Source organism: Ambystoma mexicanum, chromosome 3q, assembly GCF_040938575.1.
Source record: "Ambystoma mexicanum isolate Mex_15411 chromosome 3q, UKY_AmexF1_1, whole genome shotgun sequence".
NCBI classification, from domain to species: domain Eukaryota; kingdom Metazoa; phylum Chordata; class Amphibia; order Caudata; family Ambystomatidae; genus Ambystoma; species Ambystoma mexicanum.
The window spans coordinates 67046129-67064135 of record NC_090926.1 but is presented as its reverse complement, the minus strand read 5'-3'; the positions used below and the strand labels follow the sequence as shown (position 1 = coordinate 67064135).

Here is an 18007-nt window from a genome sequence, read left to right as displayed (position 1 = left end):
CCACTACCACATCCCCTGAGATTTCAGATGCACTGCAGTCCACTGAGCTTCACCCCTTCAAGACACTAGCTATCCTCACACACATAAGGAAAATAGGAAGGCTAGACTACCTCCTTCCTCTATGATATCGGTTGGGTCTACCCTTCTTGGCAGAATGTCAGCCTTGCCCTTGATGTCGCTATCCTCTAGTTATGCCCCCTTATCACACAGGCCTCACAAGCTCACATTCACCTGAGTGACCTTGTCTTCTATTCGCTTGCCATCACTAAATCCTAGATCAAGTACACAACAACAATAGAACCCCCAAACCTTTCCCCTTAAGCCACCACATTCTTCACATGAAGGCCAGGTCAGGCGATAGCGGAGGTGTGGTGGAGTCTCCTCAGATATCCAACACCTGCCTAGAGTTGTCTCCTCTCGTACACACCAATGTTCTGGCTGATGGGGCTTTTTGGACAACAAAAGAAACACAAAATGCCAATCCACTCCACAGATAAAAGAGAAGCCATTGTGATCCGGAATAGAACTCAAAAAATTAATTCATGCACAAGGCCGATTTCTGCCAGGTTGCAGCTATATTCCGTTGTCCTTAGATCTTACAGAATAAATTACACAAGAAGTTCAGCTCTGTTTGAATTATGAATGCAAACAGGGATGAAGGTTGCCCCAGGAATTTGACTTCCTAATTTAAAGACAACCAATGTCCCCCTCAAGGAATGTATTTGAGTTATGTATTGAAAGACAGCCCAGGATTGTTGTCTTTCGCAATCTTTCCAAAATCCACAAGGCCCTATTTAAACCTTCAGTACCCTACATTGTCACAGGCAGTGCCTGAAGCATTGTCACAGTTGTGTAGATAGGTTTATCTTAAGAAAGCCATTGCTCATTAAGTTGTAACTCAAGGGCAGTACCCATTCTGCCTTTAACATAGAAGGGTCATCATTCCTGGCAGAGAGGTACCTATTGATCGGTCAGAGGCATTCTTCTAGTATCGTGGAGAGCTATTTGTCAAAAAGATCTACTAGCATTCTGGTGCACAGGAATTCCATTAACATAGGTTTTTTCTAATGCCAAGCCTAACTTTTTGATAAAATCTCACGAACGTCTATGGAAGCAGAGATTTGGATGACTACCTTAGCCAACCTGTATCTGAAATGTTCAGAAAACATTCTTCTAAGTAGCTAATCCATTCATATAGAAGAGTCTGCTTTGGAAAAAGGTAGTATCACATCCACAGGATCAACAGACAATTCAAAACCATACACAAGCTCCCTTTTAAAAAAAATGTTCTACTTTTAAACAGGGATTAGGTTTTGACTGCCCCCATGGAATGACTTCGGTTTCACAAGTCAGTCTGGCTTTCTTTAGGAAAGTTGTGTCAACAACCACGTCTCGTTTCACTTGTAAACCGGTTGCACGTATTCCATTCGTCGTGGGGCGTCTAGGCGGGCGGAACGTAAAGAGTAGTCGGGCGAAACAGGAAGTCGGGACAGCAGCCCCAATAAGGTGACTACCTGTTTATACTGTACCGACTCCCTGCACCTTGTGGTAGCTTCCCCTCATTTACGTGATGCGAGGAGAGTGCAAACACTGACAGGGGAAGCTGGAGAACCTTCGGAGAAGAAGCAGTCGAAGACTTCACAAAAAAGTCGCAGGATTCCAGACCGGAAAAGCAGCAGACAGGTGAAGGGCAAAAACAATAGAGGGGAACAACTGAAGAGGAGAGAACAGACATGGAATACGGGGGAACTGGTTGCAGGATGAAAGCTTAGGCAGGCTACGAAGAGAATAAAGACTAGGGAACAGGAACTGCAGGATCAGCAGGAAGCTGAGAGGGAAGGAGGTCAGGAAGGACAAGGCAAACAGCAGGCCAGACAGGAAGGGCAAAAGGCTTTGGAAGTGAGAAACAGACATCAGGACACTGACGAGCAGGGTACAGGCTGAGAGCATTAAGATGTGCTAATCCAAGGGAGAGAGGGGTTTAAATATTCCTCCTCTCCTGAGAACGAGGCCAGTGGCGTGGTGTGGGAGTTGTCATGGCAGCCCATGACTTCAGGAAATATTGTGCACGTGTGGAACCTGGAGCCGGACCACCGCACACGGTTGGCGAATCATCATGGCGACAACCAGGGAGAACTGGCGTCTGCTCCTGGCCTGCTCCCAGGACTCCCCCGTGCATAGGCAGCCGTGCAGATAGAGGCGCCTGGCTGGGTTCCATAGAAAAGTAGAAATATCTTTCTCCAGCATTGGATCTTTCATAGATTCAGATGCTTGAATATTCCCCGTCGTCAGACTGGGAATCCTCGGTGATAAATTAAATAATAATAATAATAATAATAAACATTTTTTTTTTTTTTAATACACTGCCACCTAGCAGTGCATGTACATAGCCCATTATAGCCTATGAGCCACTTCATTGTGTAGTCCCTCCACCTCACTTTGGTCCTTTATGGCCCCAGCCAATGAGGTGGCAGGGCTTAAGCTCCGCCCCCGGCAGCCATCTTCAGATTTTTCACCGCAGTCTATCAGACACAGGGAATCCTCAAGCTCTCTGAGCTTTTTCAAATTCTTTCTACTTTTGTGTGGAATATATTTGTAAAATATATTCCATCTTGTTCCCCTTCTTAGGGGCTTTCTTCCCAATTAACCTTGGTGGTAAAACTTGTTGTTTTCCTCTCAAAATCGTCGACTGATCTTCTCTTCAGAAATGGAGGCACCTCAGGCTGTCAGGAAGCCTTCCCTGTTCAGGGACTGCACGAGGTGCAAGAAGAAATTGGTTTACTACAAGGACCCCCACGAGCATTGCATTTATTGTCTGTACCCACATGACATTAAGAAATGCGAGATTTGTAAAACCTTTTCCACCAAGACCCTTCATGACAGGCATAGAAGACTCCTTTCATACCTGGAATCCAGGGATCAATCTTCGGACGAAGAGTCTATCAGAACAGCTCCTGTCCAATCCAGCACTCCATCTGAGAGGCAAACTTCAAAGAGAAGGGCCTCTTCAGTGGAAAGGAGTTCCTCTCCCAAATCCAAAAAGAGGAAGCTGGAATTGATACCCTTTCTACCTCCAGTTGACCTATCAAGCCAGAAAAAGTCAGCAAAATCTGCCTCCAGAGGTAAGGAGGGAAAGGTAAAGGCCCGTCATCGGCCATACCGTCGGCGAAACCAGCGTCGACGACGACGACGCTTAAGACATCGTCGACAGTTAGATCATCGTCATCGGACATGTCGACCGCGAAGCAATCGTCGACGAGCAAGAAACACCACTCGCCCACGAAGCATTCATCCATGACGCAGTCGTCCACGGAACACACTCCACATTCGTCAACGAAGCCCTCGTCGACGGGAAAATGTCAGTCGTCGACGACGAATCCCTCGTCGACTGGAAAATCTCAGTCGTCGACGGGAAAATCTCAGTCGACAGCGAAGCCTTCGTCGACGGGACAATCTCAGTCGTCGACGGGAAAATCTCAGTCGGCGGCGAAGTCCTCGTCGACGGGAAAATCTCAGTCGTCGACGAGGATAACATCATCCATAACGCCTTCAGAGGCACCGCAAATTTCGGCAGTTACAGAGGAATTACTGCCTCTCACTCTTGAAGCTCCTGTCATTACAAGCAATATCATTGAGAAGAATACTGTAACTGAACCTCTGGTGCAGCAATTTTCACCTTTGGGGCACATGGCAGAACTTCCGGATATAATTCTTCAGGAAGAATTCTCTGATGCGGAAGTGGTGGAAGAGTCCATCGGTCCCTTACCGAAACAATACAGCCCTCCTTGGCACCCGTCCACGGGAGAATCCGAATATCCTCATGACCCGGTGCTCATGTTATCCGTGCAGAGGATTGTAGAAGAATTTTACAAACGGCAAAGGGAGAAGCAAATTCCGATTAATCCCATTCCTAGAGAGTCATCCCCGATTCCAGGCACATCGGGTTGCTCTCCTTACAGGAGTAGACCACAAAAACGGATGAGATCACCTGCTCGAAGACCGAGGAGCAGCACCCACAGTGCTTCACCTACAAGAGTCCCGTCACCACAGTCATCGCACAGACCGCGATCTCCGGACGTAGATCCCACCAAGGTACCGTCCACCATCTCGGTATCAGACTGGCAGGAGGATCCTTTTGGTGAATTTTCGGAACCAGAAGAAGGAGAAATAACTCAGGAGCCAGACGCACCCAGTGATTGGGATGACTATGTCGTCGAGAAGCCCAGGAGGAGAGACTCGCCGGGCAAGGCCTCACCACCGGATGATCTCGTCTCTTTCCACACCATAATAGGTAAAGCCGCAGAACTTTTTAAAATTCAGGTTTCTTCGGAGGAAAGGCAATCAGTGCTCTATGAGCACAGGGACAAACGAAGGAGGACAGTGACCACAATTCCCCTCCTCGATACCATCTGGGATTCCGGATCCAAGATCCTATCTACGCCCTTATCGACTCCGGCGTTGGTGTCCAGGCCAGAAAAGAAATATAAAGCTCCGGATTCGGCACCGCTTTGTTTAAGGGGTCATACGAAACCGGACTCAGTTATTACAGTGGCGGCCAGAAAGAAACTCGCCAACCCCTCCTCACCGTTGTCGGCACCACCGGATAAGGACGGACGTAAATTGGAAGCCATGGGCAGGAAAGTATCATCTTCTGCATCACTTACAATCAGAGCGGGTAATGCACTGGCCATGACCGCAAGATTCGATCGCGAGCTTTGGCTCCGCATGTCTAACTTGGCGAAACAATTACCACCGGAGCTCCAGGAGGAGGCAAAATCCATAATCGCGGATTGTGAAGCAACATCGGATCACATGATCGACGCAGCAGTTGATGTGGCCGAATCAGGCTTCAGGCAGATGGCGCACGGCACAGTGCTCAGAAGGCAGGCCTGGATGAAGGCTACTAACTTTAGACCTGAAGTTCAGGCGCAGATACTAGACATGCCATTTGACGGCCAAGATCTCTTTGGGAAAAAGATAGACGACCATTTGAAGGCAATCAAGACAGACACTGACACAGCCAGAGCCATCAGTTCTTTAAAGGACAAAAGTAAAGACCATCGGTCTTTTCGTCCCTTTAGAGGTTCATCTTCCAAGTTCAGGGGATACAGTCGTTCCTCCTATGGTCAAAAAGCACAAGGCGGCACGTACCAAGACAATAAATATCAGTCATCCAACAGATACGCCCATAGAGGCAGACGTGGCTCCGCCCAAGGGAAGTCGCAAGGCAAGCAGAACTGACGACCAATCCCCCCCCCCTTCGCCACGCCCCGGTGGGGGGAAGGGTGAGCCAGTTTTTCCAACGCTGGCGGTCAATTACATCGGACAAATGGGTGTTACAGGTGATCCGAAAGGGTCACACCTTGGAATTTCTGGACCAACCTCCTTCCCTGCCTCCAACTCCCCGCAGAGTGCATATGCTAAGACAGGTCATGTCCGAAGTGAAAAAACTGCTCCAGAAGGCAGCAGTAGAACCAGTACCCTATTCTCAGAGGGGAAAAGGTTTCTACTCCCGATTCTTCCTCGTCAGAAAGAAAAACGGTCAATGGAGACCCATCTTGGACCTGAGGGCTCTCAACAAGTTCATCAAGCGCATAACTTTCAAGATGGTAGCTCTACAAGGGGTGCTACCTTGGTTAAACAAGCACGACTTCTTGGCCACTTTAGACTTGGAGGATGCATACTTCCACATTCCGATCCATCCAGCACACAGGCAGTTCCTCAGGTTCACAGTGGGAGGGCTCCACTTTCAGTTTCAAGTGCTTCCGTTCGGTCTAAAATCGGCGCCAAGATTTTTCACGAAATGCCTGGCACCGGTAGCGGCAAGTCTCAGGAGAGCAGGAACGGACGTTTTTCCATACCTGGACGATTGGCTGATAAAGGCAAGTTCAGCTGCAAAGGCTCGTTCGGCAGTGTCGAGGACGGTCAACCTCCTAAAAGAGTTAGGTTTCTCCATCAACCAGACGAAGTCCTGCCTCGTTCCCAGCAAGGTAGCTCTCTTCCTGGGAGCCAAGCTCGACTCCAGCATTCCCAGAGTAAGACCATCCACAGAGAGAATAGCAGCGATTCTACGCTTAACTTCGAACTTCCTACAGAAAGAGACAACATCTGTACGCTCTTACAAATCCCTATTGGGCATGATGTCATCATGCATATTCCTCATACCGAACTGCAGGCTTCGCATGAGGCCGGTTCAGGAAGCTCTGGACCACCAATGGAAACAAGCTTTCGGATGCTGGGAAGACATTGTCCAGATTCCATCGACGTTGCACAAGGCCCTTCGATGGTGGAACGCTCCGAGGAATCTTCTACAGGGAATGCCATTTCAAGCACCGACATCGACCCTCCTGCTGCGGACGGACGCTTCCTTATCAGGCTGGGGAGCTCATCTTGCGGACCTCCAAACCAAGGGATCTTGGTCGGCACAAGAGTCCCAGCTCCACATCAACGTGTTGGAGCTCAGGGCCGTAAGGTTGGCGCTGAAAGCTTTTCTACCGGTTATAGCTGGTCAAGTTCTTACAGTCCAGACAGACAACACGACCTCCATGCACTATACAAACAAGCAGGGAGGCACGAAGTCTCAGATTCTGTCGCAAGAAGCCCAACAGCTATGGGCATGGGCCTTGCGCTACGGGATACAGATCAGGGCAGAGCACCTTCCAGGAGTGGACAATGTCCTAGCGGACAGATTAAGCAGAGAATACACAGCGTCACACGAGTGGGAGTTGGACGACAGAGAAACCCGACGGATATTTGCCTTATGGGGCCATCCGCAGATCGACCTTTTTGCCACCAGGAACAACAAAAAATGCAAGAGATTTGCGTCAAGATACCCCGAGCACCAATCGCTGGGAGACGCGTTCTCAGTGGATTGGTCGGGGAAGCTCCTCTACGCCTTCCCACCCATTCCCCTCATGTCGAGGGTACTTCGCAGGGTGAAAGAACAGGATTGTTCCTTGATTCTTATTGCACCCGATTGGGCACGGCAAGTCTGGTACCCGACGCTGAGACATCTATCCTGCAAAACCCCGATTCGTCTCAAATCACATCAATATCTACTGACACAACAGAACCGCAAGGTCCTCCACCACGACCCGAGGAGCCTGTCCCTCAAAGCATGGTTCCTGAGCAGCGTAAACTGATGCACCTAAAGTTACCATCAGAATGCTGGGATATCATCAGGGCCGCTAGAGCCCCGTCCACGCAACTCACCTACACCAGAAAATGGACCAGGTTTTCCAAATGGTGCGAGACCTCTGCGATCGATCCCCTCACGGCCTCGGTTGATCAAATTCTGCCTTACTTGTTGCACCTGGCTAAATCAGGGCTCTCACTGTCCTCTATCAAGGTCCATCTGTCAGCCATAGCGGCCTACACAGTAACCGCGGAGACGCAAGCCTTACTCTCCTTACCAGCGATCAAGATCTTCCTGAAAGGACTGATGCGTACTTATCCGCCTACACCTACACCAGTTCCGGACTGGAGCCTCAACACCGTCTTAACAGCCCTCATGCAACCTCCCTTCGAGCCCATACATAGATGCGATATGAAATTCTTGTCCTGGAAGACATCCTTCCTGGTAGCCATCACATCGGCCAGAAGGATCAGTGAGTTGCAAGCTTTGTCTTCGGAACCTCCGTTTACCTTGTTCCAGAAGGACCGCGTCATCTTAAGGCCTCACCCGAAGTTCCTCCCCAAGGTACTATCGGAGATGTCGTTCACTGAGCGCATTGTTTTACCAACCTTCTTCCAGAATCACGCTTCGGAAGCAGAAAGGACATTACACTCTCTAGACGTTTCTAGGGTGTTGAAGTTTTACTTGCAAAGAACCAAGGAGTTCCGCTCCTCAAACCGGCTATTCATTTCCTTCTCTGGCCGTACCAAGGGCCAACATATATCCAAACAAAGCCTGGCACGCTGGGTATCGTCCTGCATCACCCACTGTCATCAGTTGAAAGGCGACCCTTTAACTAGACCGCCATCTGCGCACTCCACCAGAGGAAGGGCGGCGTCAACAGCATTCCACGCAGGGGTGGCCTTGAAAGACATATGCAGAGCTGCCACGTGGAGCACTCTGCATACTTTCGCGAAGCACTACTGCCTGACTGAAGATACCAACAAAGAAACTGCAGTTGGACAGGCAGTGCTCCGCCATCTCTTTGTATAAGGTAGGACCAGCCTCCTTTCCCACCTTTCCCGAAGTATGTAACCATTGTGTTGCTGCATGGTAAAGGTTTGATCAGAAATATGTCTTTCTGTAATTATGCATATCTGTTTATAATGGTGGCATGTTTTAACTGCTTGGTATTCTATTCAAGCATCTGAATCTATGAAAGATCCAATGCTGGAGAAGTCTTAGTTACTTACCTGTAACTGTATTTCTCCAGCATTGGTATCTTTCATAGATTCACATGCGCCCGCCCGCCTCCCCTAGAGGCTGCTCCTATGCTCGGCATCCATCATACTGTAATCTCTACGGTTCAAAATCTGAAGATGGCTGCCGGGGGCGGAGCTTAAGCCCTGCCACCTCATTGGCTGGGGCCATAAAGGACCAAAGTGAGGTGGAGGGACTACACAATGAAGTGGCTCATGGGCTATAATGGGCTATGTACATGCACTGCTAGGTGGCAGTGTATTAAAAAAAAAAAAAAATTATTATTATTATTATTTAATTTATCACAGAGGATTCCCAGTCTGACGACGGGGAATATTCAAGCATGTGAATCTATGAAAGATACCAATGCTGGAGAAATACAGTTACAGGTAAGTAACTAAGACTTAGGTGTACTTGTGTCTGCCTGTTAGTCGACTGGATGTGTGTGTATGTGTATGCGTGATTCATCTCCATGTAGTCTTCACTTCATCCCTCACAATGTCCTTATGCACCTTCCCAGTGCCACTAAGTTAAAAAAATTCTGTGATACCCTTCTCCATCTCTTCCCTAAAACATGGGTCCTCCCACAGAGACTCATTACACCTCCACTTCGAGCTCCTGGGACAAAGGCCATTCCAACCAATATCACCCGACACCATGTCATGGTCAGACCAACTGCCGAATCCCATAGGTCCCTGGATATATATAGGTAATCTATTCTCGTCAAGGTCCCATATGGGGTGGAATACAAAGTGAACCTCCTATCACATGGGTGGAGGTGCCGCTATATATCCCGCATCTCGTAGAGCTCCATAATCGTTCCCATTTCCCTGCCTGCTTGATTCTGGGCTCGTGCTCCCCGGGGTCCTTGGACTGTCAGTCCATGCTGACATCGCTCCAGACATTGAAGTCTCCTCCCAGTATGAAGTGTCCCCCACCCTAATTCATTATTTCTTCCAGGGTTCTTTGCAGGAACCTCTGTTGACCTCAATTGGGGGCGTACATTGTGGAAAATGTGAACCTTATTCCCCAAATCAGACCCGAGATCAAAACCGCCTTTCCTCTACATCAGACCACACTTTAGTGACCTCCAGTCGGAGCCCCCTAGGAACAAGATTCCCAACCCTGGCCTGTCTCGTTATCCCGAGCCCCAGTATTCTTCCCCCACCAGACCACAGGGGATCCTTCGTTCTTCACCCCTCAAATACTTTGTCTCCAGGAGGGATAGGACATCAATACCAGATCTTCTAAATTCCCACACAACCAGGTAACGCTTAGCCGGGGACTTGAGCCCTTTCAAATTCAGCATACACACCCTCAAGCTGTCCCCCCTATTGCCCACCATTGAGTCAGCCAGACCCCAATCTTATTTCCCACCCTGTTAACCGCCAGGTAGTTGTCCCTCCCCCATTGCACCTTATCAGAATGGAAGAGTGCGTATATGATTGTCGGATCAAGAAATTCCCAAACCCCCATGACTCTCGAGATCCCCTTTCCCATCCCACTCCTCCTCTTAGGGGCACGGCCCCCTCCAGTTACTTTCACTAGAAGAGTGCCGAACCACCAAACAGGCCCAAAACCCAGGCCCCAACGAATGACACCTCAATCCCCAGTGCCCCCACTCATGCCCCCAACTTCAACTAGCGTTCCAAACATACAGCTGCTTACGGACCCATTGATCCCAACTAAACCAAGCTGCAGTAGTAAAATCCCAAAATCTGGTCCCCCAAAACTTCAACTCCCCCTCCCCCACAACAGGCCAAGTGACTCATCAATCCCTTCAATTAACTGCAGCCGATCTGCATCCTCGGCCAGTAATGTGACCTTGATTCGGCAACCCGCTCCCTTCTGGGGCCCTTGATAGGCCATTGTATTGTCTGTCCACTCCACCTTCACCTTGTGAACCAGAGGTCCCCTCGTCCCCACCAGCAGCTCCCCAATTGTTTTGTTTATCTCATCCTCCATAGCAAGGCTGTACTTCAGGCCCTCCAGTTCAAAGGAAATAGAGAACGGAAATCCCCATCTGTGCCAAACTCCTTTCTCATTTAGCCATTTCGTCAAGGGGAGACACATTCTTCTTTTTGTGAGGGTCAGGGAAGACAGGTCTTGGAAAATTGTGATCCTGGCCACACCCATCATTACATGCCCTTTAGCCCTCAGCCTTTCCAAGATTTTGAATTTATCTGGGTAATGATGAGAATAGGCCAGGACCGACCGCTGTCCCCCCGAGCCCCGCACTCTATGAACCCTCTCAATTTTCGGCTCATCAATGGAGTCATCTTCAAAGAGGAGCTTAGTAATGTCATGTATGATCCTCCTAAGGATTCTTTCTGATTCATCCTCCAGCTCCGGTATCCTGAAGAAGTGTACGTTATTACTCTGTTCGCGATTCTCTTCTTCTCTTCACTCAATTTCGCCCATCCTTACGTCCATTTGGGTCTCCAGAGTGTCCAAGGAGGATTGGTTAAGCTCAACCGGCTGTGGTCTCTCCTCCATTTTATCCATTCTCACATTAATCTTGTCCACCTTGCCTCCGATATCTGCCTTCATACTCCTAATTTCGTCAAGAAGGGATGCAAAACCTCTCTTGGTCGCCATCGAATCCTCTCCCCCGGTCTCCATCTTCCGTGATTCGGGGTGAGCCGTGGTATCCGGTTTGCCTCAGTACGCAAATTCAACCAGCTTTGTTCTGGACTCCATATAACCTTCAGCCTGGTTGGGGTACTCTGATGGGGACCTTCCGCTTCCTCTTACTTTCCACCAGAGGGTACAGTTTATCCAGGCTCTCCCCTGTCCACGGGATCCCTTTCAATGGGCCTGTGTCTCATCCAAGAGGAATGTTTTTCTCTGCCACCAGCAGTGGGGGATTAAGGCCTACGTCCCGGGGATAAGGTGGGCACACGCCCGTGTTCAGGGGCCAACACATCTCCCACAGACCCCTCGTTGCTAAAATGAAGTTGGGGCCACTTCCATCTCCCAATGAGTCTGCGCTGTTCAACTATTTAGGAGCTCTGCCCAAAGCGGCACTCCAGATCTCGTGTGGGGCTCCGTTCACTGATCCCACCAATGCTCCACACTGTTTACTGAAGCAGCGGGACCCTTCTGGGCCCCAATTCCAGGGAGGCGGGCAGACGCCCCAGGACTGAGGGTCCGCACCTCCCATAATATACTTCCTCTTATGGGCCCAATTTGGGATCACCTGCATGGCTCTGTGGTTCTGCGCAGCACCCCTGCCATCAGAGTCCATACCCAGCCTCTACCTGCTAATCCAGGCCTTTCCACTACTAGCAGGAGGTCTGCCAGCAGGCCACCACTGATGCTCTGTCACCGCCCTCAGATGCACATCCAGGCCCTTCAGGATGCCTCACCACCCCTGGGCTCAGCACCCCAGGAGGTGGGCACACACCCCTTTATTGGGGGCCCACACCTCCAGGGCGTTCATTCTGTGTGGCTGGCCCATGCCATCCCGGCCGGGACGTGGTAATCTTCTGACTCTGTGCACCATCACACAGCAGACAGGCCCAAATGTTCAATGGCACCCCGGTATTCTGTGCTCGTAGCCACCTCCAGCAGAAGGAAAGTCAGATGGACCCAGAGGGCCCGAGCAGGCCAAGCAGTCACCTCCCAACTGACCTGGGTGCTCTCTTTACGGACCCTGTGTGTTCCTATATCTGCTCTTTGTGCAGGCCTTGATCACCGCACAGCCCTGGGTCATCCCTCAATCCACGAGCTGTCCCTCTCATCATGCCGCCGGGGGCCACGGCTGCGGATCACTGCATGAGGGGCTGGGCGGCCTGCTGCCTCTGTAGTCTCGCAGAGACTCTGGAGAGCCCCTGCTGTGTCCCTCCAGGCCCCAGATTCGGGCTTAATCACCTCAATGCTAATGGGGGGGGCAGAGCACCGCTGGTGGTCCCACATGTCGGGAGGCAAACCCGACCCACCTTCTCACCTCTGTCCCGGGAAGGGGTGCGGGAGCCGGGCGGCCCACCTCCACGTCGGGACTGCCGAATCTCTGGTGTCTCTGCGTCCCACGACTAGTCTGCTCTGTTTCGCACCAGCAAGAGGGGGAGCTGGATCTCCTCTTTGCCGGGCGCGATTCCCTCTGGGTTTCGGCCAAAGTGGAGCCCACCGGCTCAAATGCTCACCTAAGGGGTCTTCTCGTCACCTGGGTGGCTAAAAGTGGAGGCAAAAACACTTAGAACGGCCTGGGCGATGGAGCAGCGCTTTCAGGCAACTGTCATCGGCACGCCCCCTGGTGGTCTCCCTCTCTAGCTCTCTTTAATCATTTAGAACAAAAGGCTATTTGGGCCAACTCTGTGCATTATCGTGAAGATTCAGAAAATTGAATGTAACATTTCCTTTTCTATTAGAGTATTGTGACTAGTTCTATGTGTAAAAAGATGAACTTAAATAAGTATAAACCTATTATTTTTCATAATTCCTAATGTCCTTATTACGTTTCTCATGTTGCAATTTTAACTTCAACAAATGTCGTGTCGTTATCTCTTTAGCCATAGAATCAAATAGACGTTGGGCTTCGTCTATAGATGGATTATTTACTTTCCTTTGATTTACCTCAGCTAACTCTTGTTGATCATTTTTTATCAATTTAAGCTGCCTCTAAAGTGAGGGTTGTCCAGTCTCTTGAGCAATAATTGTCATCTATAAAAACACAGGGAATATTCTTCACTTGGAAGCCTTGAGCAATAAATTTGACTCCAAGGTACTTACCCACATTTCCCTATGTAGTTAGTTCCTATGATCTTTTTCTTAATTCTACGAATAGATTGTGTTTATTTCCACTTGCGGGGGTTTCGCCAAATAAGGTTGTGTGAGTCCACTAGATAGTTCCTGAAAGTGTTTATTAGAGAAAAATACACACTCTCCATCTGCCATTTCTTCCTCTTTTCAGTGACAGTGTTACAATTATTTCACACTACATATCCCGAACATTAGTTCTGAGTCTAACAGCTAACTTGTGTGTACCGCTACAGCATCTCTTAATGAAAAATAAGAATATAATCTCTGGCACAGCTGCCATCCAGAAACAACACATTTAAAGGCATCCCCAATCTTGTGGGTAATGATCAAAACAAGCTATAAGTACAGGACCAATGTATGAAAGAATTTAGTTTGTTTCACAGTTTTATTCATATCAAACCTTCCAGATTTATAGTTTTCTTATTTGCCTCTCAAACTCACTAGATCCAATCAGTTATTGACTAAATGAAAACATATTATTTTGTTTATACAAGACATATCTAAGTAGAAATCAATCAGATCTGATCATCACAGAAACCTTAACCTTAAACAATTAGAACACATTTTTGTATATTGTGACAATGCCAGTAGTGTGACCTTGTCAGGAGGGAATGGGAACCCCTCTTAGACAGGGGGCCTCTACTGGGGGGAAATCCAGAGCTAGTCCTGCCCCTGGGGTGGACGGTGGCAGTTGAGAACACCCCTACTCCTACCCACTCAGAACCATTTGTTGGTGTACGACCAAGAGACCAGCCAGAGGGAGGAAGGAGCGGCGAATCGTGGAAGCTATTTCTGGAAAAGGTGCAGCATTGGCTAGTGGGTGGAAGTGGTACTGCAGTGTGTGAGTGGGTAATAGTGTGGCAGGTGTGATTAGGTGAATTTAGAATGGGGAGTGATTGTGAAATGTAGCATACTGTGTGAAAGGAGGGTGACTGAGTATAGGTTGGAGGGAGTAGTAATGTGTAGGAGGAAGTAGTAGTGTGGAGGAGTAGTACTGTTGTGGAAGAGAGAGTGGTAAGAGTAGGGTGGAGTAATATCAAAGGGTGGAGGTAAAAAGTAGAAAGTGTGAAAGGCACTGGAGAGCCAAAAAGGGAGGAGAATGTGGGTAGAGTGGAGAGGGAGTGTAAAAAGACAAGGGAGAGGGGAGAGTGAGCATGAAATGAAACATTGAATCTAGCACGTTGTCTGCAATGCACACATTCCCAAACACCAGGGTTCGAAATAGCCAGGAGCTGGGAGCTTCTTAGCTCCTGGTTATACCCTAAGGGTAACCTAGTTAGCGTGAAACCAACAGCTACCAGGAGCTACTTTGGACTTCTGTGGCAAGTGGTGCCATATAACCGTAGCGTAGCTATGTGATATTAACTGTGTTTGTTTAGGAATGTACATCAAGGAGAATAAAGAACTCACCTACGGGACATTTAGAGCATATTGGATAATATAAAATGGACAAAAAGTTTGAGTTTGCATCTTGCTCAAAGTTAGATTTGCTCTGCGCTACGTATTAGCTCCTGCCTAACTGATTATGGCTGACAACCAGGAGAATTACTTTGCTCCTGGTGAGCAAATCCCAATTTCGACCCCTGGAACACTAACAACTGGTTAAAGTAAGGAAGTCCTTGAAGGGAATTTACTTAGAGAAGGCAAACATGTGCATTAGGTTCATCATCTCTAGAATAAAAAAGAAATTGAGACTATAGGGGTCCAATCTTCTGTATATAATAACCTGGATCAGGGATGCCTGCGTTCAGGAGGTTATGCTAAAACAAGACGAGAGAGAGAGAGAGAGAGAGAGAGAGAGAGATGATCGTAGGGCTCACAAAACCATCAATAAATAATCTTGAACTGCCTCCAGAGAAATAACCTCTACCTACATTGTGGGAAAGAGACATTGGTAAAAATATAAGCCATGTCCTTTGGACTGCGACAACATGGTCAATAGAACAATGGCCCTAGAGACTATAACACTTGCCTGATAGCGTTCATGGACCCACACAGAGCCTATTGGTACCACACATGAGCACAATGGATAAACCATTCACAATTAGGGATATGTTGGAGGGTATGCGTGGAGACCTGCTTTCTGTACAATACATTTTTGTGTCATGTGCCCCAATTCGTAGCTTGTGGCCAAACATCCTCAGGACAATAAATAATGTAATGGTCTGGGTGGGGATATCACCAATTCCCCAACTGAGGCCATTCTGGGGGTTACAGAGTCCCAAAGTGCATGGACATTCTAACTTGACAAATGGAGACGCCGGGCCATAACGTATTCTATAAAAAATAATTTTGAAGCACTGGAAAGGGTGCACTCCCAATTTATATTTAGAATGGTTGGGCTTAATGCCTGATGTATTGCGTACTTCCACAATTACCAGATACAAAGCCTTTCTTAGATATACCTTGATTTGCTGAGAATTGCAACCTGTGGCTCTCCAAATACTTTGGGCTATTACTCCCATGATCCCTTTCCATTCTCTGTGCTGGCTAGTGCTGGCTGGAGCGAGCCAAAGGTTGTGGACCCCTCGTCTAGAGAGATTTAGATATTGCAGCCTCATGTACAGGGGCCCTGATGTCATTCATCTGCTGCGTGATTTATCAGAGTAAATGCTTTGTAATATTGTGAGAGATTTTGTAGAAGCTAGTAGAAGCTAGTGCATCCGTGTAAGGGGTTGAGACTGTTGTCGAATGTTACATTTAAGAGTCTTATATTGTTTGCCTATTTCTTGATACCCATGATACTTTTACAACTTTTTTGCTACATTACATTGTGGTTAATTATAATGGTGAGGCCATCAATCCTTAACAACTGTGATACAGAGAGTGCCTTTCGTATGGTCATTGGATATTAAGTAAAGAGGTATTTTCACAGCCAAGAGCCACCTGACAATGTTACTGTTACCTGTTTGTGTCAGTTATGTGGTAATGTTTCTCTTCAGTGTTTTCCTTGTGTATGAAAACGTTCAGAAGCATTATGTAAGATTACAATATAGTGAATGCACCATTGCATTTTGTTATAGGAGAACATTATCACGGAATGTATTTTACTGTTGAGCTGTTATATGTCTTCTAATGATAGATTATAATTATAGTGAATGTTTCTCTGCATTTTATTTTAGAGAACGTATACAGAATGTTTTTCAAGTTTTCAAGATAGTATAATCCAGTGATGGGCAACCTATGGCGCAAAGACCAGATGCAGCCCTTCATGCAGGGACATCAATTGGGGGTCGCAATCCTGGTTAAGAGTTACAGAGGCAGAGAAAAACCAAAAGTAAATGGGGCTCTAAGACGAGAGCCCTCTTTACATTCATTTCTGAAAGAAATTATTTCTGTTACGGTTTTCTATAACAGAGATAATTTGTAAAAGAGATAATCTGTAAAAGAGATAATTTCTTTTTGGAGTCAGAATTACTTCAGAAAGAACACTCCCTCCCACCCCCACCTGACCCCCGCCCCCACCCATAGAACTTGGAAGGCTCGGGCTCACCTGCTCTCCGAATGACAGGAAATAGAGCTGGTTCCTTGTATGCGTGGAGCATGGGAGCCAGAGAGGCCTGCCTGCAGTGGAGTTCCTCGGAGCAGCAACGAATTCGGGGAAAGGTAAGAACATGTTTTGTCTGTAAATGTGCGTGCATGAAAGGGTGTGTGTGTGTGTGTATATATTTATATACTCCTACGTTCTGTCCCCTTTTCTCCATCCTGTATGGGCGTCCCTCGCTAGGGATGGGTACTGAACCTTTTTTCACCAGAAAAAGAGCACTTTCCCTTTAAATGTATACGCACGTGGGATCGCGGCCCTGGGAACATGCACTCCCCTAACCTTGCCCACCAGTGCCACACCTCAGTCCTCTATTCCGCGTCAACGGGAACGGATCGCTTTCACCAGTGTTCCTGGGTGAGGCCTCAAGCGTCGTAATTCCATGCACTTTGCCTAATTTTGTTTTTTCCAATTTCAGGTTGGGAACACTGTCCACCTGTGCCCTAGTCCGTTCCCGGTGCATTTCGACTGTGGGTGGCTTCAGCAGGTGCGCGTTGTGCGACGGTTCCTTCCCCACATCAGATCCGCATGCGCGTTGCCTCCGGTGCCTTGGGGAAGACCACGGATGTCAAGGCTGCTCAGCGTGCAACACCCTCACACCCCTGACCCTGAGAAACAGGATGGCAGTAGAGAGAGTTGTTCTTCCGGACACCATTGGAGATCATTGAGTACATAAGCAGGAAGACCAACAAGCTCACATACTCTTCTCAAAAGCACCCCATAGGGGCCACTCCTTCCTGGGGAAACCTACCAACGGGAGGGGTCAGTCAGACCCTCGCACCGGCAGCAAGAACACTGAGGCTCCTGTAGCTCCCGGCTTAACGGCTGAGGTGTATAAGGGCCCTACCGGTCCCACTGCTGAGGTGCCTATGTGCTCTGATACCGGTACACGTCCCGAGGGGCCTATTTCTGCTACCAGGCTCAAGCCTGAGGGCGGTGCCTACACGCAGCGCAGTCAGAACTACTGGCTTCATGGCCTAGGGCCAATTGCCTACCAGGCCCACGCCTGAGGTGCAGGGGAGGCCTACACTGATGCCTCCAGGCATGCAGGCCAAGCCCAGGCCCGCGTCGTCCACTGCACATTCGGAAGGCAGGGACAAAATGGCGGTGCGCGCAGTCAGGATGCGCCCAGGACAGAATCCAGCCAGCATGGTGAAGCGCAAAGGTGAGAGCCTGCAGCCAGGGCAGATTTGGGTCCTATGACCCCGGTCACGTGGTCCACACCCTACCCCACATTCTCGGGTGAGTCAAAGTACCAGGAGGACATGTACTCGCAAGGAGGGAGCAGACAGCAGTCCTTTACTCCACCTCAATCGGCACCATTGCAG

At 48.6% G+C, this 18007-nt stretch overlaps 1 protein-coding gene across 3 annotated transcripts in view; it reads left to right on the top strand.

Annotated features, from left to right (window-relative positions):
• Nucleotides 1-18007, top strand: part of LOC138582139 (zinc finger protein 549-like) — a 187419-nt gene that overhangs the window by 148307 nt on the left and 21105 nt on the right. The gene's annotated exons all lie outside the window — the stretch shown is intronic.